Source organism: Lissotriton vulgaris, chromosome 3_1 (genome assembly GCF_964263255.1).
Source record: "Lissotriton vulgaris chromosome 3_1, aLisVul1.2, whole genome shotgun sequence".
NCBI classification, from domain to species: Eukaryota; Metazoa; Chordata; class Amphibia; order Caudata; family Salamandridae; genus Lissotriton; species Lissotriton vulgaris.
This window is the reverse complement of record NC_141689.1, coordinates 1,461,078,861-1,461,104,592: the sequence shown is the minus strand read 5'-3', so window position 1 is coordinate 1,461,104,592 and position 25,732 is coordinate 1,461,078,861.

Below are 25,732 nucleotides of genomic sequence, written 5' to 3'. Positions count from 1 at the left end.
AAAGTAAACAGTAGATGCTCATGTTTAGGCGGTAGAAACAAGCATGAAATGGAATATATAGACGTGACATCAACACGTCCCTGTTCCCATCCTAAGATGATCTATTAACCTTTCAGGTAAAAACAAAACAAAGTCAGATTATCGCTTCAAACAAAAAGTCAAGGCGAACTCTGGACCAACGCCAGACCCGTCATCTAAACAAGGTATGTATGACATACCAACTGCCCCAGAAGCATAGAAGATTAGGTTATTAGAACATGGTGAAAACAATGGAGGTGATGATACTTAAACACACTACTATGTCACTCCAAATATAGGTTGGCAGATACCACTGGAGAGGGTGCAAGAAAGAAAGAGCCAGAGTGACAGCATTGAGTAATAATTTGCTAGGTGGGTATCAGCAAAATTATTCTCATAAGCCAAACCTACTTAAACAAGAAGGCCAAAAACTTTTAATCAATCAATGTGTTGTCTACAGGCGCCGTAACATTATTAAATGTATGTGGCAAAGTAACACCACCAAACGCTTGTGAGCCAGACTGGAAAACAGTACCAGCTTTGACAGATACCAATATTTTAAAGGAATATATAAAATCTCTATAAGTAAGTAAATTATGAAATATGGATGCACGAGCCAATAACATTATCTCCAGCATGGTGCATAATTCCTTGCTTTTCTTTTGTAGAAAGTCAATAAGAGAATAAGATCTTGGTGTTACCAATGAGAAGCGTAATGCCAAATAGGAACAAAGAAGTCCAGAAAGATTAATACAAGGACTGAAATCCCTAAAATTTCAAGTAAGGGGACTCAATATATTAAAAAGTAACCATTGGTAAATTAGTCCACAACTAGAATAAAAACTCTCCTTAGGAAAATATATTGATTATATTTATTTTTTCCTTTTTAGAAAGAAGCTATCACGTTGGTTTTAAATATTTCGTCTGTCCTGAGGAAGGTGCCACAAATGTAATCTACGCACCGAAACGCGTCGACAAATAGGACTTATTAATGATTAATGAATTGTATTGTTTTGACTTACTGAATGTGAATACACAAATATTGTTTGAACCAGGTGTGACTCTGAACTAGAAACCGTAATTCGGAATTGTTAGATAGCAGCTATAAGTGTAACAGAGCACCCTTTTTAAATGATTTAAAGTGTGATATAAAGTTTGTGAATATACATGTTCTTCTTTTTAAAAAAAAGTTTTTACACCAAAAAAACATTTTAAATAAAAAAACTTTGAGAGTAACTAAAAATGATATTCTAGTGTGGCGTACTGATGTTGAAAAACTGCTTAAACCTAAAAGCAACACCAAATGAGTCATATGTGTAGGCCTGTAGGTCACTTACAGAAAGACTAATACACAGAAAGGATTTCTTTTTTGTTAAAACTTTTCCTGAAGTGACCAGCTGACCAGTACCATCTGGACTTAGACTGGACTCTGCTGGTGCCTTCTGCTCTGAGTGAGTCCTGGCTTCTAACTGCTATCCTGGAAGTCCTTGAACCCTAAGAACTAAGCCAAAGGAGCTTCTCCAGGAACCTTGAAAGATGGGACATAGAAGATGTTTAGACTTCTAAGTCTTCTAGAACATCAGGGCAACTTCATGGCAAAGATGCCAGATTGTGATGCAATTTTCCCTGATACAGTTTCAGGCGTGCTTCACTGGAGGATTTTGTGCTTAATTAAAAACCCTCATCAGAAGGTAAAATCTGTAACTGGAATACACTTGCTTGGTGTATCCAACCAGTGCTATATCGTAGTTATTCAGAAACCGGGCCAAGGTTCCATTTTTATAATTTGATTTGGGATTATTATTCTTTATTTTTTTTACTTTCTTTTTTATGTCACCGCATAAATACTTTACTGATTGTGCTAAGTTAAACTTATCTTCTCTGTGCCATAGGCACCGGGGAGTTGAGGTCTTCTTCATTTAGTGACTATTGGGGTTTGCCCTGATGATTTTGTGTTAATATTCTTTAAGATGGGTGACCGCCCTCCGCAGATAATCAATTTTTTTTACAGAATTTATGGGGCCTACTCACAAACTGCATTTAGAAGCATGTTAACAATACTACAACAGTAATATTATTATACTACAAAAAGCTATTTTCAAACTTACATGCAGAGGGTACATTCAGTTCTATGACGGAAGGCATGTCGGCAGAGCGGTGCTAAAAGGGGGCGAGGCCTCCGGTGACTTGCTGGTTGGCTTTTTTATGAAATGTATTAGGGGAGGGGGGTGTGTGGCTCACATTCCCAGGAAAAATTTCAGGCCTGGGTACCCTATCCCCAGGGGCCAGGCCTTTTATGAATGAAGAGGAGGGCTACGTAGCCCCCCTCCCAGACTGATTTCAACTCCAGGGACCCTATCCCCCGAGCTTGGCCAAAAAGTGAGGAGGGTTGAGCATCCCGCCTCCCAGGTCAATTTCTGCCCCAGGGACCCCATCCTCTGGGGCCCATGGGATGCAGCTGTGCCCGTTTGTGTCTGGACTGCACCCAGTACCAGAAACCCTATCCCTCCCATCCATGCAGATAAACCATCACCGAGCTCTACACCTTTAACCCGGACACCATACAAACACTGCCACCACATGTACCCGCACTCCATGGTAGGGTCTTTCACCTACACCAACTGCCACTCCACCTGCCGCAGCACACACACCAATCCACAGACCAGCCCACCCCAAACACATCCCTGGCACCACTTGAACAAAAGCACCAAGGTATGTGCGCCCTTTTCAACACACACTCACTATGCTAACACACCGGCAAGATTTAGGACCTCATCTCCACCCTCACACCCGACGTCCTCTTCGTCACTGAGACCTGGCTCAACCTAGCCTCTGTGCCCAACATTACCACTTTATTGCCTGAAGGATACAAGATCACCCACAGAAACCGAATCAAAAAGCCTGGCTGAGGGATCATCATCATGCCCAAGGAATCGAACCAATGCACCAACACAAATATAACAACATCACCCCAGCAATAGAATACCACAACTTCCAACTCCAAACAGACAGCAAACCCTCAATCAGGGCACATTCACCTACTAACCTCCAGGACCGTGTCCAGCCTTCTGCAACTTCATTGCTGACTTCCTCTCATCATAGACTGCAGCAACTACATTTTCCTCTGCAATCTCAAATTCTATCTCGATGACCACAATGACATCAACACTACCAACCTCCTAAACTGCAGGAACAGCATCAGACAGACCCAACTTTTCCACGACCCCACACACACTGCAGGGCACATGCTAAACCCCACCTTTACCTCCTGCAACTTCATCAAGAACAGACATACCATGGAACTCACCTGGATCAACCACTCCATTGTCCACTTCAACATCAACAGCTTACAGACCTATGCCCCCATCCTGCCCAAAGCGCCCCACCATAGCTGGAGCATAGACTCAAATGACACATGGATTAATGCCCTCAACCTAACCCACCCACTCTCCTCCAACAACCTAGACCAGAGTGTTGTAAATTGGCAGAAATGGGTTAGCGTTAGCAGAAGCCATCTTGCATTTAGAAGTTATCTTATCTGCTGTTTAGAAGCCATTTTGTCTTCCTAGCAGCCATCTTGCTGCCATGTGCTCACCATGTGCTTTGTCCTACTTTCCTTTTAGCTGCGCCTGAAGTCTGCCTAGTAACAGCATATATTTAGCCTCCTCCACTTTCACGCATGCTCAGAAATGCCTGGTAGAGTCTGCAGCTTTTACTGATTCGTTTTACATAGGAATGTGTTCACTACGTTCTGAAACTGTTAGCTCCTCCCACTTGGTTGAACAAAGAGAACTTGTATGTCCATATTAGGTATTTTTTGTGTGCTCACAGGAGCCAGGACTGCCCCTTTCATGTATGCTTACTGTGTAAGTCTGAAATGTATTTAAGGCGCCAGCTTTTTGAATTCCTCAGACTGTCCAATTCATTTGCCATGGCTTTTGGGCGACGCAGCCTCACCTCATATGAGTGTAATAAACTGTCCTTTGATATTTCAGAGTTCTGTGTCAGTCTCTTACTGCTTTTATGGACTACGTATCAGTGACACCCTGAGAGGCAGGATTTTTGATTACAACAGTTGGCACCCCAGATGGGACTCATCAGAGAGGTGGCTATCTGGAGGAGTGATCACCTTGTCAGGAGACAGAAAACTACTGAGCAGCATGGGACTGGTTTCTGCAAAGAAGGTATGCTGTGCACGGCGCTTCTGGTGATTCCTTGTGTCTGCAGCTCGGTGTGTTTCTGTCCTTCCTGACTTTTGATCCTCCACATGATGTCACCCCTGACTGAGAACAATTTTGGCGTGAGTATTATAAAAAAAAAAAAAGGAAACATGTGACATGAAAAGATAGACCGTTAGGTCATTTAAAACTTGGCAGTTAGAATTTGGACAGCTTATGTTTGGTAGGAGTAATTTTGCGGCGCCTGTTCTAGGTTTTGGATGCCTTTGTATGGTAAGGCAGTCTTAGGAACGCTTACTGTGGCATTGTATTTGAGAAAGACTTGTCTACTTTGGATTTTGTTTGACCTTTGATGAATATGATATGAATATGATTTGATATGATTTGATTTGATATGTATGTGTTGCAACTCATATAGGCAGGTCATGCGAGGATATTTCCTCCACTTTTGATAGTAGTGTATATTTTGCACTATTTTTGGCATGCCTGTTGTTGTCTTTGGTTAAGCTCACATGTTAAAATGTGTTGCTTTTGTGAAAGGTACCATAATGTGATGTGAAGTAAATGAGCCGGCTTCCCTTAGAAGGGATACCTAAATAGGTTTAGGTGTGAAAACATATTTCTTCCTTGGTGATTTTGTATCCCCAGGGAATTAAAATATGGACATAATACATATAAGGATCCTTTGTTCTGTGCACTTTTATGAATGGGGAATGCAGAGCGATTTTTGGTGCTCTGCCAGTCAAAACTTGTGAATTGAAACACCATTGCCATACGTTCCTTGTAAATATGACATACAACTAGCATTTACAATTGGTTTGGTTTAAGTTCCGTTTGTGGGTTGTCTTTTGTCTCAGTCCTATGTGTTGATCTCTGGGTTCAATGTGTGTTTAAATGTATTTTTTTTTCCTGTTAGTGTAACTTCTGTTTGTGAATAGCGTTGGCGCGAATTTATGAAACACATGCCTTAAGCGCTGTATTGTGTGTCCTGCATGTTTGAAATATTTCTGTTTCTGGGTGAAAGGAGCTCAATGCGTGATTGTGGATTTCTTGATGTTTTCAGTCTGTTAAGAAAAATGTTGGATTAATTGATATTAGGTGGAAATTAAATAAGAATGCAGTAATTTGCCATGTTACCTGCTAAAATCGCTATATGTTGCTTTTTAATTTATAGACTAAGCAAAGGCACATATGTGCAAAAATGTTAAATGCTTAAACTAGATAAGTTAGCTATTCACATTCCCTAGGAATATGAAAGGCCTCAAAAGTAAATTGTGTGTTCTGTAGGAAAACGAATTTGTAGCATTTTTTTACTTATATGCATTTTCATACATGTAAAATGCTAAAACTTCAGCTAAAGTGAATTTTTGCTACGTTTAAATGCATCTTGTGGCACACGCATTTCTGAAAATGTCTGTTTTCAGTAAGACTGAAAGTTCTGGGTTTCAGCTTTGTGCAGGCCCTTTCCTGCCTTGAGAATGGCAGATGTGGTTTTTGAAAGGCCATAAATAACATCGGAATGTTTATTCAGCCAGAGCTTAGCCGTTAGTTCATCACGGTCTGAATTTAGCATTTCAGAATAAGTGTTTTAGAGGGTTACAAAAGTAAGGTTCATTATTTTGTATCACAGGAAGACATTTCAATTGTGGTTTTCCTCTCTTTTTAAACACACACAAAAAAAGGGGGTATATTCCTGGTTTTGTTGCTCAATGTCCTTTTAAATTTTGGCGCGAAAATCTGTCTTGTTTTCAGCTAGGCTTTTGTGCATAGGCTCATACATGACTGCGTCTAAAAAGATTGGCAAATGATGCAGTTTGTTTTTATATGGGGATTTCGTATTTCAGATTGGGTTTAGACACAAAAAATTATTAATGATGAAAAAATTATTTGAAAAAAAAATAAGTGTTTTTTAAAATCGTTTTTAGATATTCACAAAGCTTAATACTCATACTATGACCTCCTAAAATTAAAATTTGATTTAAGTAATGTGTGACTGCATAATTAGGACATTTGCATGTTGGGTTTTCACTTGGCGCAGGCGTAACAGCTCATTTTTCTAAGGCATTACATGCGCTATGCCTCATGTTCACTCTTTGCAACATGTAAAGCACATTCTAAGGATGATTAAAATGTAATACAATTGTAGGATTTTCATTTTCAAGTGCCCCAAAGTCAAAAGTCGAAATTGAGTAAAAATGGACTTTTTAACACAGCATTCTTGTCATTTACAATAGTTTTGCAGTGTTTCTGGCTTTCAGAAAATGCATATTTGTGTATATTACAAACTTGTGGGTTGTTATTATTCGAGGTTGTTCTTCATAGCTCAGTGAACCACTGTGCCCGGTGCAGAGGTTTATGTTTAATATCAGGGTTGAAGGTTCTACTTTTGGCAGGGCCCATTTTGTCTTTCATCTTTGTAGGATTGATCAATGAGTACCAAGGGCATAGGGTGGTAGCAAACATTTAATATAATGCTGGTATGCTATGTTATTATGTTCTGCAAATTGTTCACAGTAAATGTTTTATAATATAGGACTAAATGAATTTTATCCCTAAAAGAAGTCATTTATATAATATGTGTTGTTTAACAGGGTTGATTTGTGTAGCTTAGAATGAGTGGGGAAGGGTTTCTGGCTTTGTTAGTTCGAGTGAGGAAATAGGAAGTAGGGTCTGAAGGAGCTCACGGTTCGCCTGGCAGAGTTTGACCTTAAGGTCAGTGAGATGGGGGTTTAGCAGTAAGTGAAGACAGATGGAGCAATGACTGCTTGGTGAAAGCTTCTCTGACTAGCAGAAACTCAAGCTTGCACATTAGATGGCTTGCACAAGGCTTTTACGTCCACATCTGCAGCTCATTACATTAGGGCTTTGTCTCCGAGAAGTGCATTCCTGACCAGCCTTGGAGAGAGGAAAGAAAAGCAGGGCCTCAAGGCCCCCCAGGGCCTCGTGGGAAAAGGGTCTCAAAGGGTCTCAAGGATAAGCTGGTGCACGGGACGCAGTGCGTCTGTGAAAGTACTTTTTTTTTGGACAGTCAATATTAAAGTGGGTTAGCATGTTTTAAAAGAAGGATGATTGGTTAACAGTTGAGATTTACTCTGTTATGCGCTGTGTTAGTAGTATGTTGAAAAGAGATGGGTTTTTATTATGACTTCTTTGAAATGAAATGTTTGTGTGTTTTTTTTTCATGATTTTGCATTTTTTCCCTTATGAATGATTCTTGCTGACCCTTGTGTGTCACAAGCGACACTGTAAGTTTTATTTGCCAAGTTGATAACCAGCAACTGGTGATCACCTGTCAAAAGCGGGGTGTGAGTAAATGAAAGCGTAATTTTGGTGTAATTTTGATTTTGATTTTGATTCTGACAAATTAAGCAGGCCTGGATTTTGGGTTTTGGGTTGCATGAATGCATGTGTTACTGCTTGATTACATGTGCCATTGTGCTTTGTCTATGCTTTTTGTGCTTACTATACTGAATGTATATCTGATGGCTTGATATGTTATTTTGTTTAATGTTGCTGTTTTTTTTGATATTATTACAAATTTGCCTGTGTTGTGAAGAGACATGTATGACGGTATGTGTCGCTCTACACCACGTAGTTAATATTTGCGTTGATACTAAATTTCACAGACATAATGTTTGCATGCTGTGAACATGAAAATACATCACTTCACCAGTGAATGTTAAAATTTGGCCATAATAGTATTGAAGTAAAATAAAAAAGATATACAGGAAGCCACAATACTGCCCTTCTCCCTTAAGGAACAGGCAGGCCTAGATTTATATACATATCCTTGATTGGACCTAAGGATGAAATTATAGATTTGTGGCTCTTGTTAAAGAAGATCTACACTCTTCATTTTTTTTTCCCTTGAAGAAGTAACTGGACCATTAGCTGAGATTACGATATATGGTGTAGCAGCCAGCAGTAGAGTTCACATTTCTGCACTACTGTGACATTTTGTGTGCTGCTCATACTCTTGGTATTATGTCCGAAACTTGACTATCACTTGAGTTCGTATTTCTTTTACCAGTCAACTCATTTTTTATGATTAATGTATTGTTCAGGTTCACACTTTTTAGACTGCAGAGATGTAATAGGAATCACCACATTATGCATAGTTCCCTTTTGTATGACGTGACCAGACTGTTTCTTTCTCTTAAGACTTTTCTTTAGGCCTATATTTTTGATGCTTTCCAGTCTGACTGTCAGCTTAGTGATAGACTGGTTAACTGATTTAATAGTATAGTAAGAAAAGTTTCCCATCTCAATGGGAGACACTGTATGTTCATTCTTGAATGTGAAAAATGTAATGCCCATTCTAATTAGGTTCTCAGTTCTTTTTTTTGCGGTTCTAATATTTGATAGACCACATATGGATTGTGTTTTTCTGTTTTCACATTTTGATAACTTAGCCTTTGTCTGAATGTCCCTGATTATCTGTTTTATGTGATTTCACTTTTGAGGTGTTCTAGATGAGGGATTTAGGAACACTTAGATTTCCTCATTGAGGAAAATGTTTACCCATTAGATGAAGCCACTATGTGTAAGGACATCCATTCAGATAGAATTGAATGATAGTGTATTTTAGATCATGATAGTCCCATGGCGTATGACCACTCTCTTGAACATTGCAGGCCAACTGTTTGCAGTCCCCTTGTTAAATATTGAATTGTTTTTTTGTGCTAAATTGAAGGAAATTAACAATTGTGTCACATTTCCTACATCACTAGGTTCTGCAGGATCTTACAGAGTCAAAGGGAGAGTGACACCCTGCAGAACGAATGACAAAGACGAATTCTAACTCCTATCCTTGACAGCCATAGATGAAAGTAGGAAGTTTTGGTCTATAGTCCCAGCACCCAGTAAGGAATCTGCATGCCATCAATGGTATTTCCAAGTCCTTTGTTTGCTTCATTGGCTAACGCTGCACGACAGAGAGAAAAGAGGATTTGGTTTTGCAACAGAATTTGAATTGGAAAAAGGGCAAAAGCTACTTGTTATGTACTGGCAACCTCTGACAGTGTACAGCCCCTGAGCCCCTTGGCCTGAGTTTTGGACTGAGCCCCTTGAGCCCTTTGGTCTGAGTTTTGGCCTGAGTCTTGGCCTGAGTCTTTGCCTGAGTTTTGGCCACATCGTTCCCTTTTTCCCCTTTTGTCTAACGGAAGAGCAGTGCAATGGAGAATTCAAGATTGGCAAGAGGCACTATCTTATGGTGCCCATGAAAGAGCAGCTTGAGCGTCCTCTGACACTGAATAAGGAGTGTTGGAGTTTGAGAATGTAGTTCTGGTTGGCACGAGATGACCTGTGCTCATGATCAAAGAAGAGCATAATATCTGTAGTGTCTGCCGCAGATGAGAGACACTGTTGCACTGCCTTGAGACATTGAGACTTTCGACTGAACTGTGAGTGTTTGCCAAAAGGGCACTCCAACGGATGCTAAGACACATTTTCATGGAAGGCCTGAAATGAAGAGGCCCATGCGGTGATGGAAGAGGAGATTCGATGAACAATAATAGTCCGCCAGAGGGACTTGGAATTTGACTCTGGGCATAAGTTGTGATCATATAAGCGATTCCTGAACAGTTAATTACTGGGTGTTGTGGAATTAATTTTTATTGTCTTGCTTGCAGTATTTTAGAGTAGTATTCTGTTTAGTACAGGTAGAATAGAAGTTCATTCTCTGTGGAAGAGTATCCCTATTCAACTTGAGAGCATTGAAGGATTGCATTGCCACTGTTTCACATGAGTATATAGTGTTTTCTGAAAGATTTTAGGATTTGCTATTGCTTAGGGTTGTGAAAATGCTAATTTTCTCTGTAATAGTGGTCATTACTTTCTCCTACTGTTTGTATGTATGGTTATGACCTAATGTCCAGTTCTTTAGTATTCTTGGTCATACCCTTGCTGAAATGTTTAGAATGAAAATGCTTATCTAGCAATGAATTAGGAAATTGATGACATTATGTGCAAATTAATGAGCACCTGTTTTCTATGTTCCTACTGGATCATACGAATGTCTTCAGCAAACGCTAAAACAGGCGACTGCTGTAAATTGGCAGAAATGGGTTAGCGTTAGCAGAAGCCATCTTGCATTTAGAAGTTATCTTATCTGCTGTTTAGAAGCCATTTTGTCTTCCTAGCAGCCATCTTGCTGCCATGTGCTCACCATGTGCTTTGTCCTACTTTCCTTTTAGCTGCGCCTGAAGTCTGCCTAGTAACAGCATATATTTAGCCTCCTCCACTTTCACGCATGCTCAGAAATGCCTGGTAGAGTCTGCAGCTTTTACTGATTCGTTTTACATAGGAATGTGTTCACTACGTTCTGAAACTGTTAGCTCCTCCCACTTGGTTGAACAAAGAGAACTTGTATGTCCATATTAGGTATTTTTTGTGTGCTCACAGGAGCCAGGACTGCCCCTTTCATGTATGCTTACTGTGTAAGTCTGAAATGTATTTAAGGCGCCAGCTTTTTGAATTCCTCAGACTGTCCAATTCATTTGCCATGGCTTTTGGGCGACGCAGCCTCACCTCATATGAGTGTAATAAACTGTCCTTTGATATTTCAGAGTTCTGTGTCAGTCTCTTACTGCTTTTATGGACTACGTATCAGTGACACCCTGAGAGGCAGGATTTTTGATTACAACAAGAGCATCAGAAACTTCAACAATTGGATCCCCAACTGCGCCAACAGCACTGCTCCCATTGGCAACAACACCCACAGAAGGTCCACCAAGCTGCATGCTGGTACACTGAAGACCTCAGAGCTGCTAAATGACACTGTAAACAACTGAAAAGAAGATGCTTCACCGCAAGGATATGACTGACTAGACTGCCTTCAAGACAACCCTTAACCTTTACCACAGACAGTTGAGTGAATCAAAGAAAAATACCTTAGCCTAACGCATTGAATCAAGTTCCAAAGCAGCAAAGAACTCTTCAACGCTGTCAAATAATTCTCCAACCCCTCAGCTGCAACAAACAACATTACCTCCTACCAGGAACTCTGCAACAACCTTACAAATGTCTTCCATTACAAGATCACCAACAACTACAGAAACTTCAATCGCCAGCCCAAATCCACCAACTTCTTCAAGCAGCACAAAGTCCAACTTACCAAATGGATCCAGCTCACCCCACCTCCATCATGAATTTGGTCCACTCAGGGTCCCCAACTGATCGATTCCCTCACCACATATTAAACCTAGGTGAAGCCAGAATCACCTCTTTTGCCACGGCCACCTTCCCAGAGAACTGGACAAATGCAGAAGTCAACGCCCTACTAAGGAAACCATCAGCAGACCCAAGCAAACTCAACAACTATTAACCGATCTCCCTGCTTGATTTCCCAGACAAAGAATTTGAAAAAGCCATCAACTAACAACTCTCCTCACATTCGAAATAGAAATTCCTACTCCACTCCCCCCAATCTGAATTCCACAGAAACCACATCACGAAGACAGCCCTCATAGTGGCTACCAACAACATCTGAGCCCCACTCAACCAAGGAGAGACTGAGGATCTGATCCTCCTAAACCTCTCGACAGTCTTTGATATGGTCTCCTGCCACACACTCATCACAAGTATCCACAACATAGGCATCCAAGAAGCTTCTCTTCAATAGATAACCTCTTTCCTCACCAGAAGAAAGCAAAAATCCACCTTCACATCTGAACCCAAGGAAATCGTCTGTGGAGTACCCCAAGGATTCTCACTCACCCCCACTGTCTTCAACACTTATATGACTCCTCTGGCCAGCATCATCAAAACCCACAGACTCATCATCATATCCTACGCCTACAACACACAACTCATCCTCTCCCTTTCCGAAGAAGGCACCAAGACAAACTTCCACATCTGCATGACACATGTCAACAAGTGGATGAAAAACAACTGCCTAAATGCATAATACAGAAAAGACAGAGGTGCCAATCTACAGAAGCAAAAGCTGCCCATGGGATGCAACCTGGTGGTCCGCAGAACTCGAATCTACTCCTAATCCCACTGACCACTCTAGGAACCTAGGCAGCATACTGGAAAACAAGCTAACCATGATGACTCTGATCTCCTCCTCCTGCGTCTTCATCCTATGCATGCTTCATAAAATATTCAAATGGCTACCCCATGGCTCTAGACACACCATCACCCAGGCCCTCATCTACATATGACTGGACTATGGCAAAACTCTCTACGCAGGTATCGCAACTCACTTCCTCCAACATATGCAGACAATATAGAATGCCACAGCCAAACTTGTCCTGGATCTCCCTAGATGAATCCACATTAACCCCCTACCTCAGAGAACTCTACTGTTTCCTGTACAGAAAAGATGCCAGGTCAAGCTCCTGGCCCACACATACAATGTCCTACACAGCTTCGGACCCACTTACTTGAACCACTGCCTGAACTTCCATCAGCCCTCTAGAAAACTCTGCTGTACTTCCCTTTCTCTAACCCTCACCTCGCACCTGACATGGCAGATGAGGAGGTCGCTACTTCTCGTACCTAGCAGCGAAGACATGGAACAAGCTATCCATTCATCTCCGGACCTCGCCATCTCTTCCAGGGTTCTGAAAGTTCCTGAAAACCTGGCTATATGGCAAATGAACTGGACCCTGCCAGCAACTGGATACCTGCATGGGTGACAAGAAGAGTTCTACATATCTACTGATTGATTGAATTTAGATGGTTTTCTTTTAAATTCAACTTAAGAAATGTATGTTTTATTTAATTGATTACATTTAAATGATTGCAATATATAATTCAAAATTAAGTTAATAGTTATGTAGCTTTTGTATTTTGTTCTATGTTTAAAATAAATAAAATTCATTTACCTACATATTTAACATAAAAATTATTTAGTACATTTTTATAGCTTAATAAATGCTAAAAGTTTTCTTCCACTTTACTGTAGGAAGCTGTCAGTCACCAGGGTTGCATTTAAGCCCATGCCTCCATTATTTTCTATGGGAGGGTGTTGCAGTATCAGTGGTTGACCATGTGTGGTGCTGAATTTTCTTCTGGTCCAAGTAGTAACTTACACTCATACAATTGACCCAACCTCCTATTTGAAGAGTTGGAGTCATGTATGTCAACATTTTTTAGTACACTTGCACTTGTAAATGGTGATTAGCCACAAGAAGAAAAGTTACTAAATTGTGTAAGAGTAAACATAGATGTGTAAATTACTCACACGTGTAAGTTACCATTGTGAAAAGCCCACTAGTCTCCAAAATCCATTGAACATGCATTCAGAAACCTGCCACAAAACAGGGCAAAGATTTGGAGGAGATAATTTGATTACAGTAGCTGCTGCGGCGGAGGGGGGGAGGGAGGGGGCTGGGAAATAAAAATAAATAAAATAAAAGCCACTTACCTGGCTACGTCCGGGGCCACCTTTCATCTGTCCATGGAAGCAGGAGGAACACAGACTCCCCTGAGCCAATAACAATGCTGCAATGCAGCGCTGTGATTGGTAAGCACCCAGGCTCCCCTTGGCCAATCACAAAGCTGCAATGGAGCGTTGTGATTGGTCTGAGCACCGTGGTTTGGCACTCAGGCCGGGAAAGGGACTCTGGGCACATTCTCCACCCAAGCTGTAAGGCAGCCTGAGTGGAGAACATGCAAAGGGCGCATGAATGTTTGGCCGGCCCCCTAGAGCCGGCCAAACATTCATGCGCACTCTGAAGGGTGCCACCACTCCTCCCCCAGCCTCTAAACAGACCAGCCTGCCCCGCCCCCTAACCACGAGGCCAGTATATTTAAATAAAATGCTAATGACTTTAAGTTCTTATTTAGGGCCAGATGTATCAAGGCTTTTGCAACTCGCAACGGCCGAAATTCGCAGAATTTCGGCCTTTGCGACTCGCAAACGGCCTATTTGCATTTTTTCATATGTATGAAAAAATCGCTATTTAAGGAATCGCAATTATTTGCGATTCCTTATTTTGCCATAGCATTTAAGGAATCGCAAATTTTGTGATTCCTTAAATGATATGTATGACACATTTTGTAATTGCGATTTTGTGTTAAGAAATCGCTAATTACCACCAACTTGTACTTGGTGGTAATTTGCGATTTCTTTTAAAAATGCCCTATTTGGCATTTGTGAGGGTGGCATGTGACACACATACATGTATGTGTGCCACATGCACACACATGCAAATTTCAGAGGTGCAGCAGGGTGTCTTTGAGACACCCCTGCACCCTTGAAAAAATTCTCAAATTGCGATTAGCAAATTGCAAATTCACAATTTGAGAATTATTGCACTATCATTCCTATGGGCCTCCTGGCCCACAGGAATGCATTGGAATGTATTCTTTATTTGCGAATTCGCAAAATGCGAATTCGCAAATAAAGAATAATAAGGAATCGCTAAAAAATAGCGATTTTGTACATACATTCCGTTTTGCGAATTCTAAATAGCGATTCGCAAAAAATCGCTATTTAGGATTCGCAAAACGGAATCTAGATACATCTGTCCCTAAATTTTTCTGTTTTAAAAGCGCTCACTCCGTGATCATTGGGGCGACGTTCCTCCAACTTAGCGAAGGAGCCTCCACTGTTTAATGTATGAATAATGCAACAGAGAATAGTAGGGTGGAAAGCAAGTCCCCTCCAGGACTATGTTTGAACATGTTATGTGCTGAACACAACCGTTCAACTACCACATAGACTTCAAATTCACAGAACATATCAAGTTCAGTTGCATGTGTATGTACTTAAACAACTTTGTGTTAGTAGGTAACTTCGAACATTGGGAAACATTGCATAACTACAGATTTCATCCAGGAGGTTGATCCTAGTAACACTTTTGCACTTAAATGAAACTGTAGGTGCAAAGCGCTAGCAATATTTCCGCAAAAAAACTGTATATGTTTGCAAAACACTGTTCGAAAATGAAACTTTTAACAACCTGTCCGAGAATATGCTATTTTCTTGCAAAACCTACCATGCCGAAAATAAAGCTGCCGGGCAATGCAAAGACAGAAACAACCTGTGAAGGCACATATTGGCTTAGATCACGCTGCTCAGTGAAGCTGATTCTTAAACAAAAAATACAGCCCTGCTGTCTTTAAGGTATTAACAAGAGCCTGCACGAAGGAAGATGCATACAATTATTCACACTGGGTATTTTCTGCCACCAGGTTTGATTACTTTACGTTAACCTGATCAAAAGCCACACAAATGCAAGCGTTTAGGTTTATAACACGGAAGCTCAGCAGGGTGGAAGTATAAAGCAGGTGGATTTCGCCCTGATTGCCCCCTCCACTCCCAATTCTCAGATTTTGAGAACAAACAAGCATTAATTGGGTTTCAGCGCTGATTCCCTTGATGTTTCACATGGACATTTTGCCTATATTCTCGGGTGAAGCATCTTGATCGCTTCATTACCGGACCTACAATGAGGTCTGAAGTGCCAGAAACTCTTCTCTCCACTTACCAACCCTTGCCCTGAGTGCAGCCATCATTATGCACAGTGTAAAAGGTAGCTTTATCTAATGGGTGGTCTCTGCACTGCCTTATGTCAAGTATAAAAGATAATTTAGCAAATTAAGGACCGGGCAACATGGAGACGGGAAAAATTTGTGTCATCCTCCAAAATGTGCCATGCAATACATTGGGGAAGTAATGGAAACAGTGACCTGTGACTTCAGATGTGCAGCACATAGGTACCAAGAAGGTAAAGCAGTGGAAGCACTGAGCTTTTACTGAGAGCTGCCTATCTCCTGTGAGTAAAAAACAGCATCTAAGTACACCACAGGACCAGAGCAACTTCAACGAGTAAGTCACTGTGGGACAAATAAAAAAAGTACCAAGGAGGAGGAAATAAAATTATCCCGCAGTGGAACACAGATTTACAGGCTTCAATCAGAATATGTCCTACTCTTAGGCTCACAGAATAAGGTTTCTATTTTGTACGATAAATGTGAACTTCTGGATGTATCCTTCTTTTTTGTAGGACGTTGCATTATCCATTTCTTGGCTTTATTTTGTCGGACGGACCAAGAAGTGTCCTTCCATCTCAGTGATTCATTTTACGCTGTCAAGGTCTGAGGATCTATCAACAACATCTATCTTTTCAAGCCTGTACCTCTCTCAAAGCAGATGGCGTGGGAGAGATGGGATAAATGCAATTTTTATAGGCCGATCGTCAAAGCACCCTTTGTGAGGTATCATTCTGTGTTGCAATTGCGTCTCTTTTCCCTGTGCTTGGTTGCAGCGCTAGAAATGACAAATAAGAATTTTGAATTGAAAATCTTCAGAGCCTTAAAGGACCCTGATTTTTCGTCCATTGAAAATGATTTACAGAAGTCATCCTCCCTCATAAATAGTAATGAGGGAGGCTATTGGCCAATTGGCCACACTGGGGTGTACTGGAATCGCAACTTTGGGGTGTACATTCAGCACACTTCAAAAATACGGGGCTGTCCTGTGACCCAGACGATGGTTCATCCGGCCGTCAGCAGTTTCTGTGTTCTCAACGTTGTTCACAATAAAGATGCAGGCTGGAATCTAGATAGAGCCAAATTAGCATTAGAAGAATAAACGTATTACTCTATGTGTATGTACAACCATGAAATTAAGGTGCCCTACACTCAGAAAACCTAGATGAATATATATCGTAGTTTATAAACACCAGCTAACGCTTTCATGTATGCCTGAGGCCCAACAGAACATTAGGTGTGTGGATCTCAACTTGGAGAAGCATTGGGGACTGATTACGAGGCCTGCTGAACCGTGGTGCCGGTGCAACCACTGCCGCACTGTGGGACTGCCACTAGGATTACGACTGTAGTGCTTGGACCGCAACAGGACCGCTGCGACTGCCATGGATCCAAGATCTTGTGGAGTTCACACAGCGGTCAAAGGCAGAAATATGCTCTGCTGAGATTTTTCGTGTTGCCTCACCACCACTATTTTCATGGCAGTGAGCCCGCAATGAAGTGTGGCAGTAAGGCAGATAACCTCAGGGCCCAGGAGGTGCATATGGGGGGAGCAGATGTAGTGCCCCCCTTGATTTGCACCCCCAGTTCCTGCATCGTGTGCCATGTATATCCTCTATGCAGACAGCACTCTGAGAGCGGTGGTCTGCATGGTAGGCCCTTCTATGAGCCTACCAGACTGCCTCGGTCAGATTGCTGTAGGACAGCCCAATAGACCAGGAATAAACTCCTGACCTGGCAGGCAGTCACACCACAGGTTTGGTGGTCCTACAGCTCACAGCTCACAGCACATTGCACTGCCCGCTATGGGACTGCCAAACTCGTAATCAGGCCCATGGTCTTCTAATAATCTTTAGTTTTCCTAGTGTGTGCAGAAACTGAAAAGTAATGGTTTACAATCTGACACTGAGTTTTACAGTGACTGACTTTACATGGCAAAATACCAGACATTTTAATGCCATTGTCCACCCTTTGACTTCATGCAAAAGCATTGAACAAGATACCACATGATCTTTGACTCTCATGTCATCACATGAAGTGTTATCATGTTTGTAGAGCTTAGGATAAACAAAAATCAAAACACAGTGCTCAAATAGAAGAAATTCTAAGTGGCAAATCATATTGCCTGGGGTACTGCACTGAAATGAAATTGGTCCAATTGTGATATAACCAGCCACCTTCATGATATGACCAAGTAGAGTGTCACATGTCCACATACAATCATCATAATCCCAAGGATGTAACACAGGCATGTATACATGTATACTGTCCCTCACCGCCACCCTGACCTCCAACACCCCCGATGCCAACACCGGCGACACCCTTAAGTGCATCCTCCTCAACCTACGCACCGTACACAAACACACCAAGGAAATCTGGAACCTACTCGACTCTCTCGCCCGACATCACCTTCTTCACAGAGACCTGGACCAACGCATCATACGCCCCCCACATCAGCGCCGCCATCCTAGATAGATACAAGAACCAGAGGATAGACTGCCCCAACCACCCAGGAGGAGCCTCGCCATTGCCCACAAGAGCACCCTCAGCCTCACCACCTCCAGCGAAACCTTCCCCTCTGTTAAACACCTGCACTTCCGGATCCAGAAAACCCCCAAACCAACACTCTGAAGAACCCCCGTCTACAGACCAGACCGGCCACTGAACACCCTTTGCCACCACCATCAACAACTGCATCGCGCCCCACACCATCGCCTCAACAAACTACATACTCATTGGAGACCGAAATTTCCATCTCAACAACCCTAGCGACCCCAACTCCACTATCCTTCATGACAACCTCGCCACTATATAACTTACAAAACTCGTCAACACACCGACCAACAGAGCACGACACACCCTCAACCCCATCTTTATGACAGGACACAGCGTCCAATTCAGCCACACAACGCAGCTGCCATGGACCAACCACCACTGTGTACACTTTGCCATAAACAAACCCAAGGCACCCAAACCAGCCCAAGCCCACCGCGGAGGTACTGGAGCAAAGTTACCGATAAGCAACTTAACTCCACCCTCACCCGAGACAACCACAACTGGGCACCTGATGCGAACAACACAAATGATGCAGCCGGAGAGCTCCACACCTGGATCTCCAACTGCTCAGATGAGCTTGCCCGCTATGCAACCCCAACAGACAACGCCCCAGGAAAGCGGCCTGTTCACCATTGCTCTCCAAGAAGCCAGACACACCTGCAGATGCCTGGAGAAGAACTAGAGAACCACCAAGACAACCAAAAACCACACCACCTACAAGGATGACATTACGAACTACCACAACCAGATAAGAGCAACCAAGAGGAACTTCATTCACAACAAAATCCTGGTCAACTCCACCAACTCCAAGGAACTTTTTAGTTTCATTCAAGAATGCACCACCCCACGCAGCAAAGCCACAGACATCACCCCACCCCAAGCCCTTTGCGACAAGCTTGGAACCTATTTCCACCTCATGATTACAAACCTCTGTGACAACTTCATCGACCATCCACCAGGCAACACAGACGGTCCCCCGCCTACCAAAAACACCAGCCAGCCCACCATCTCCAACTGGACACCGATCACGGCCAAAGACAGCACCTCAACCATGAAAAGCATCCACTCTGGGTCCCCCATTGACCCCTGCCCCTCTCACATCTACAACTGAGTCACGGCCGCCATTGCACCCAAACTACAATGCACCATCAATACCACCTTCAAAACAGGCACCTTCCCAGATGACTGGAAGTGTGCAGAAGTCAGACCCATGCTCAAGAAGCCCACAGCTGACCCCATGAACCTCAAGAACTATTGGCCCATTTCGCTCCTCCTCTTCGAAGCCAAAGTTGCAGAGAAAACAGTCAACAGGAAACTGACATGATTCATTGAAGAGAATTCTGTCCTCGACCCGTCGCAATCCGGATTCTGAAGCATCCACAGCACAGAGACTTCCCTACTCGCTGCCACAGATGATATCTGCACTCTCCTGGACCAAGGCCACTCCACAGCTCTCATCTGACTTGACCTATCAGTGGCCTTCGACACCGTCTCTCATCACACAATTGTCGCCAGGCTACATGACGCAGGCATACAATGAACAGCCCTGAATTGGATCTGATCATTCCTCAACAGACAAAGCCAAAGGATCAGACTCCCACCCTTCCTCTCTGACCCCACGAAAATCACCTGCAGAGTCCCACAGGGTTCATCACAGAGCCCCACCATCTTCAACATCTACATGGCCCCTCTCACAGCCATCATCCGACAACGCAACCTCAACATTGTATCCTACGCCGACGACACCCAGCTCATCCTCTCCCTCACCAAAGACCACAACTGCCAAACTCAACTTCAAGAAAGGAATGCAAGACGTCGCAGTCTGGATGACCACCCCTTCTTCATGGGACAACACCTGGAGGCTGACTGCCCTCCGAAGCCCACCTACCCCCTCAGACCACGACAAGAACCTTGGCATCGTACTCGACTCATCACTCACCATGAACAGACAGGTCAACGTCGTCACCTCCAGCTGCTTTAACACCCTCCACATCCTCCGCAAGACCTTTAAGTGGATCCTCCCTGAGTCAAGGAAGACAGTCACACAGGCACTCATCACCAACAGACTGGACTATGGAAACACACTCTATGCCGGCATCAAAAAGTCCCAACTCCACAAACTCCAGACAATACAGAATACCGCCGTCAGACTCGTCCTCGGCATCCCCCGACACAAACACATCAGCCAACACCTACGAAGTTTCCACTGGCTCCCCGTGGAGAAAAGAGTCACTTTCAAAATCCTCACTCATGACTACAATTGCCTATACAACATCGTACCCAAATACCTCAATGACAGATCCAACTTCCACGTACCCAAAAGAAACCTCCAATCTTCCAACCCTGCACATCCACAGAGCAGGCGGAAGATCCTACTCTCACATTGCAACCAAGACCTGGAACGAGCTACCGGCAGACACCTTCAGGAAGATCCTCAAGACCTGGCTCTTCGGCTAAACAGATCTGCAGACCGCCCCAAATCCCCCCCGCCTCTGAGCCTTGAGACCCTCACGGGTGAGTAGCGCGCATACAATTCCATGATTGATTGATTGATTAACATACCCAGGTGCTGCTTCTGTAACTAAGTTCAGCACTTAGATGGAAATGCTGACCCCTACACTCAATAGAGTTTTATATACCTTTGAATAGCTTAATAATAAAAGGGAAATCTTGTTCATACCATGTGTAACATCCTATTCTGGGCCTGCTAATTATAGGATTCATGCATTTGAAGTTGAGAGCCAACATTTTGAATGGATTGCATATATCAAAGTTCCTTGCATCTTTTACTTTATTTCATGTAGTTTCTTACCCAACTAAATTAAAATAGTAATTTTACATGTTGGCCAGACCAACCTAGTTTCTCAAGAATAAGTGTTAACTGTATTGGTGTAGCCTCCAATCCCTCTATAAAAGATCTGTCCCATGCTGCTGAAGGGTAATAGGTTATTGTAGTTACGTTCTGATGTCACAATGCCTACTGCCAGCAGACAGGGTGAAAAGCAGGTAATCTATTATAATTATAGCTACAGTGTAAACATGGAAACTCAGAAGAGGCTTTTTCTTTTTCTGATATGTTTTTCTAAAGCAGAAAGGATATATTTGAGGAAAAATACATTTTTTATGCTATGTCGTTAAAGGATAGATCGAAGCTATATTTGTTTTTACACAAGCTGAGTGGCAACATTTCGTAATATCTGACTTAGTTTAAGCTGATTCTAATACCTTTTTGCAAGAATTAGCAACTTTTTTTTGGGTGTGTTTAATTGTGTAGTACAGATTTTGCTTTTATTCTTTAGGATCACAAAGAACAAGAAATAGCAAGACTCCAAAGATTTAAGAGGTTTGTATGGAGGGTGGTGGTGTGACCATGTACTATAGTGAATATAATGCACACTGTCTTCCATTGAAAAGATATCACGAGTCACCTTGGAGTTCTATGACCTTATAAGGGAGATTAGCCTTATTCCACTATATGGTTACAAAACTCCCTGGGCACTTGCAATATTCTTATGATGCACAATCAAGGATTCTTCATTTCATACATACATAAACACAAATAGTGGGTTTGCTTAATTTGATCCGCACATCTGCTGACTCTCTAATTCCATAGAAAAATAATTTTCCTTTCAATCACTTGGTGAGAGGTGCTCTTAAATGGTGTTTTACACCCACCCACTGGGGTGTCAATCAGTCTATGGATCTACAAGATCCTGACCCAAAATTATATACACTACACCCGAGCACACCCAATCATTATTTCTGTATTCTAATTGTGGCATATATCACATAATAACATATAACAAAGAGAATCCTTTTACAACGCAGTACAAATCCCAGAGAAGTCTTTTAGTCCAATTTCCCGAAATTCAATGTTGAAGTATAGATGCGAAATGAAAGTAATCGAGGCAGTGTAAAAAGGACACACAATCCATCGATGCATCACAAATAGCCCATTGGACCTTGATAAGTCCAGAAGCCTGTAGTGTAACAGGCGTTCTCTCAGGCATGTTCACTTTTCAGGGTCTCATTTCACATCCATACTTCAACATTGAAGACTAACTTCGGCCTTCACATGGGATAATGAGTTTTTAGAGCGAACGTATGAACAATTTTCCGAACCATGGGGCCTATTAGGATGTCGGGCGGATCGCCACCGCCATGCGGGTGGTGGCGATCCACCCGACATCCTTTGCCACCCACCACCCATTTCCCCTGCCATATTAGTATGGCGGGGGAACCGTGGCGGACGGAAAGACCATCCGCCGCTTTTCCGCCCAGGTCACCTTGCGGCCGGGGCGGAAAATGTTTAATATGGTGGCGTGTCGATTAGACACAGCCAGCCATATTATGATGGTCCTTGGGAAACCTTTCCGTGGCGGCAATGCCGCCATGGAAAGGCATGCAGAGACTCCCTGCAGGGGCCCGTTGCGGGCCCCCTGGGACTCTGGCGGGGTGGGGGATGCACATGGGGGTACCTATGGTACCCCCCGCATTTAAAAGTGCAACATGGCAGGCACCGCGCCTGTCATGTTGTGCTTTGAAATGCACAACGTCCATTTTTACCTTTGCGGCGGGCGGCGCTATCAGCAGCACCCGCCGCAATAGTAAAAATACAGGTGGCGGGTGCATCCTAATGGCCAAGGCGGGACCGCCGCTCCGATGGCGGGTGGTACCGTTTTGCACGGGGATGTCGGGCGGGCAAAGTCCGCCCACCCTCCTAATGGACCCCTATATTTGGCAGTCAGAACCACAATCTTTGATACTATTTTCTCTATGAGCCTTGAAAAAGCCCTGTGGGCGAAACGCGCGTCCGCTGCTGCTGTGTCAACATACATGTATTTGAAATAAAGCATTCAAGACCTGATTGAAAAGTGTGATTGAAGTACTTCTTGGAACTGAATCTCGAGAAATTGGACTAAAAGACTTCTCTGGGATTTGTACTGCCTTGTAAAAGGATTCTCTTTGTTATATGTTATTATGTGATATATGCCACAATTGGATTACAGAAATAATGATTGGGTGTGCTCGGGTGTAGTGTATATAATTTATTTCAGGCATAATTATTTCATTTTATTTATTAAGCTTCTTCAGATGAAGTCTTTAAACCCACACAAGGTAGACATCTTTTAAAATCAACCACAAATATGATTAAAATCACTTAACATATTTTTTCACATAAGCTGAATATTGCGCTAATGCTATGGATTCATCAAGCTAGTTAATAGTGCACAACAATCTAAAGTTTCCATGTGTGTCCTAATTTGATATTGCAAGAGCAATGTTCTCTATAATAAAAACAACAGGCAATCTAATAGGATGTCAAACACAGAAAAAGTGCTGGAAGGATGCATGCATACTGACATGTGCTTTCAACACCAGCAGCTGTAGCCGACCAGTTAATTTCCTGGTGATCAACTGCAGCTTTACCACAGTGTTGTAATGAGCAGCTACATAGCTAACATTCTGTCACTATGACAAAAGTGTGGCACAACTGAATGTCATGTTGATGGAATCAAAGGTGTACAATCTGAAAACATTTCCTACAGATGATACTGCAGTAAATGAAGAAATGATGGAGCTTGATAATTAAAAAGTCTCCCTAGATGGCTGCCAGAGAAAGAAGAACACAAATACAGCCCAACGATAGAAGTGTTCAAATACTTTAGCAACTTGGGCAACAAATAATGAAGTGATCAATTGGATAAACAACATAAAAATAACAACTAGATTTACAGCCTTTTGTCACTATTTTGGACCTCAGAAATTGTGCCCTCATTTTAGTTTTCTTGAGCAGGAACCATAATTCGTATGAGATAAAAATCCTAATTTTGTTAATTTCTAAAAAGACATATTTTAGGTTTTACAGTTTTGATCCCATCAAAATGCCCTTAGGTGTGCCACACAGTTGTGATAAATACAAAATGTTTTCCTAAATTTGTCTTTTTTAATGATATAATTTTATTGAGGTTTTATATTGAACATAATATGACAATCCCATACGCCATGACAATGCCCCACCACTTACACCAGTAAAGAGACACATTTGTTCCATATTTAAGGTGGTAGCAAGATAATAGAGATGGGTTTCTACAAGATTAAGGTCAAGAACCTCAGTCAAGTTTTTATTGTGTGGATGGAGGGAAAGCCTAAGTTGGAAATGGTGAAAGGATTGACTCCTATGCATTTTAAAGGAGACAAGCGGTTGTGCAAAGCAGACATATAAGTCCCCTCCATGGGCCCGCCAACATATAAATGCAGATCAGCGGGGTCTGGTAGCTTAGTGGACTTAATGTCAACTGTAGGGGCCTGTGTTCGACCTTATGGTCACAGGTTCAAATCCCTTCAGGTTCAATCAGCTTTTCATCCTTCTGAGATTGTTAAAATGAATACCATTGAGTTGGGTAGCAATCAACATCTGTTATTCAGCACCAAGATACCCTTTTGGGTGAACCGGTGCTTTACAAATACACGTTATGTCATATCCCACCCCTGAACTCCATCTAGGTTCACTAAGTCTCCAAGCAGATCCCCATCTAAAGTGGAGTCTCCCTGGCAAGAGTCTCAGACCAGAGCTCTAAGACTCGCCATGTCACCAGGGGAAGGAACGGGGGGTCAGGTTCCATATAAGTAATAAACAAAGGGAGTATTACCCATGGCCCACCTTTCTACAGTAAAGGTTATGTTGATTGTGGGGAATTTAACTAGCAGTTGATCACTCAGAGATGCACAACTCTGTAATATGATTGTATATCTGCATTGTCAAGACCCCCATCATAGGCTGATTTATAACATTTGCTCATGGAAATTATTTGCTTTTCTTTCTCCTGTGCTGTTTTTTTTACTCCACACAAGTACAGAAAGTTTGGGAGATTAGTGTTGCAGCTGATATAGGAGGAGCGGCCGAGATACTATGTTTAACTTGGTGGCTCTGTCAATGAGAGACAGATGAAGAGGGGACCAGAGAGCAAGGAGAGCCTGCAGCTTGGAAATTTGGTGCATAATATTATGTTCCCAAGTTCTATTCTCATCATCGGTCACATAGACTCTGATGTTTTTAAAGTCCTCTCATTTCAGCGTAAATGATAACGCCAATCGAAGGCAGCCCAGACCTGTGCCGATTGAGTAGAGTACTATTGATGACAAAAAGACACCACAGATGTGCAATATCAGGAGGGCTTGTGTCCCAGATTCTGTGGGTCTTGAAAAAAGATTAAGATAATGTTGCGTAAAGCGAAACCCTATCCGAGTCTCCCCACACCCACTCAAACCCACTCCTCAAAGCATCAATATGGAGCCACCCTGCACGTGGCACAATGTCTAGTGCAAAGAACAAGAAGAAAATGGCAGCCCTGTTTTGTATCCCTCTCCTCAGGAAATTCCTCAGAGAGCTGCACACCAGCTAAGACTCTGACTCCTAAATCGATGTAGTTTAGGTGGACGTAGCATGTGAAAACATTCTTGTGGTTCGCTTTTTAGAGGATTGCAAATAGGTAATCCCAGGCCACTGAATCAAAGGCCTTTTCAAAATTAGG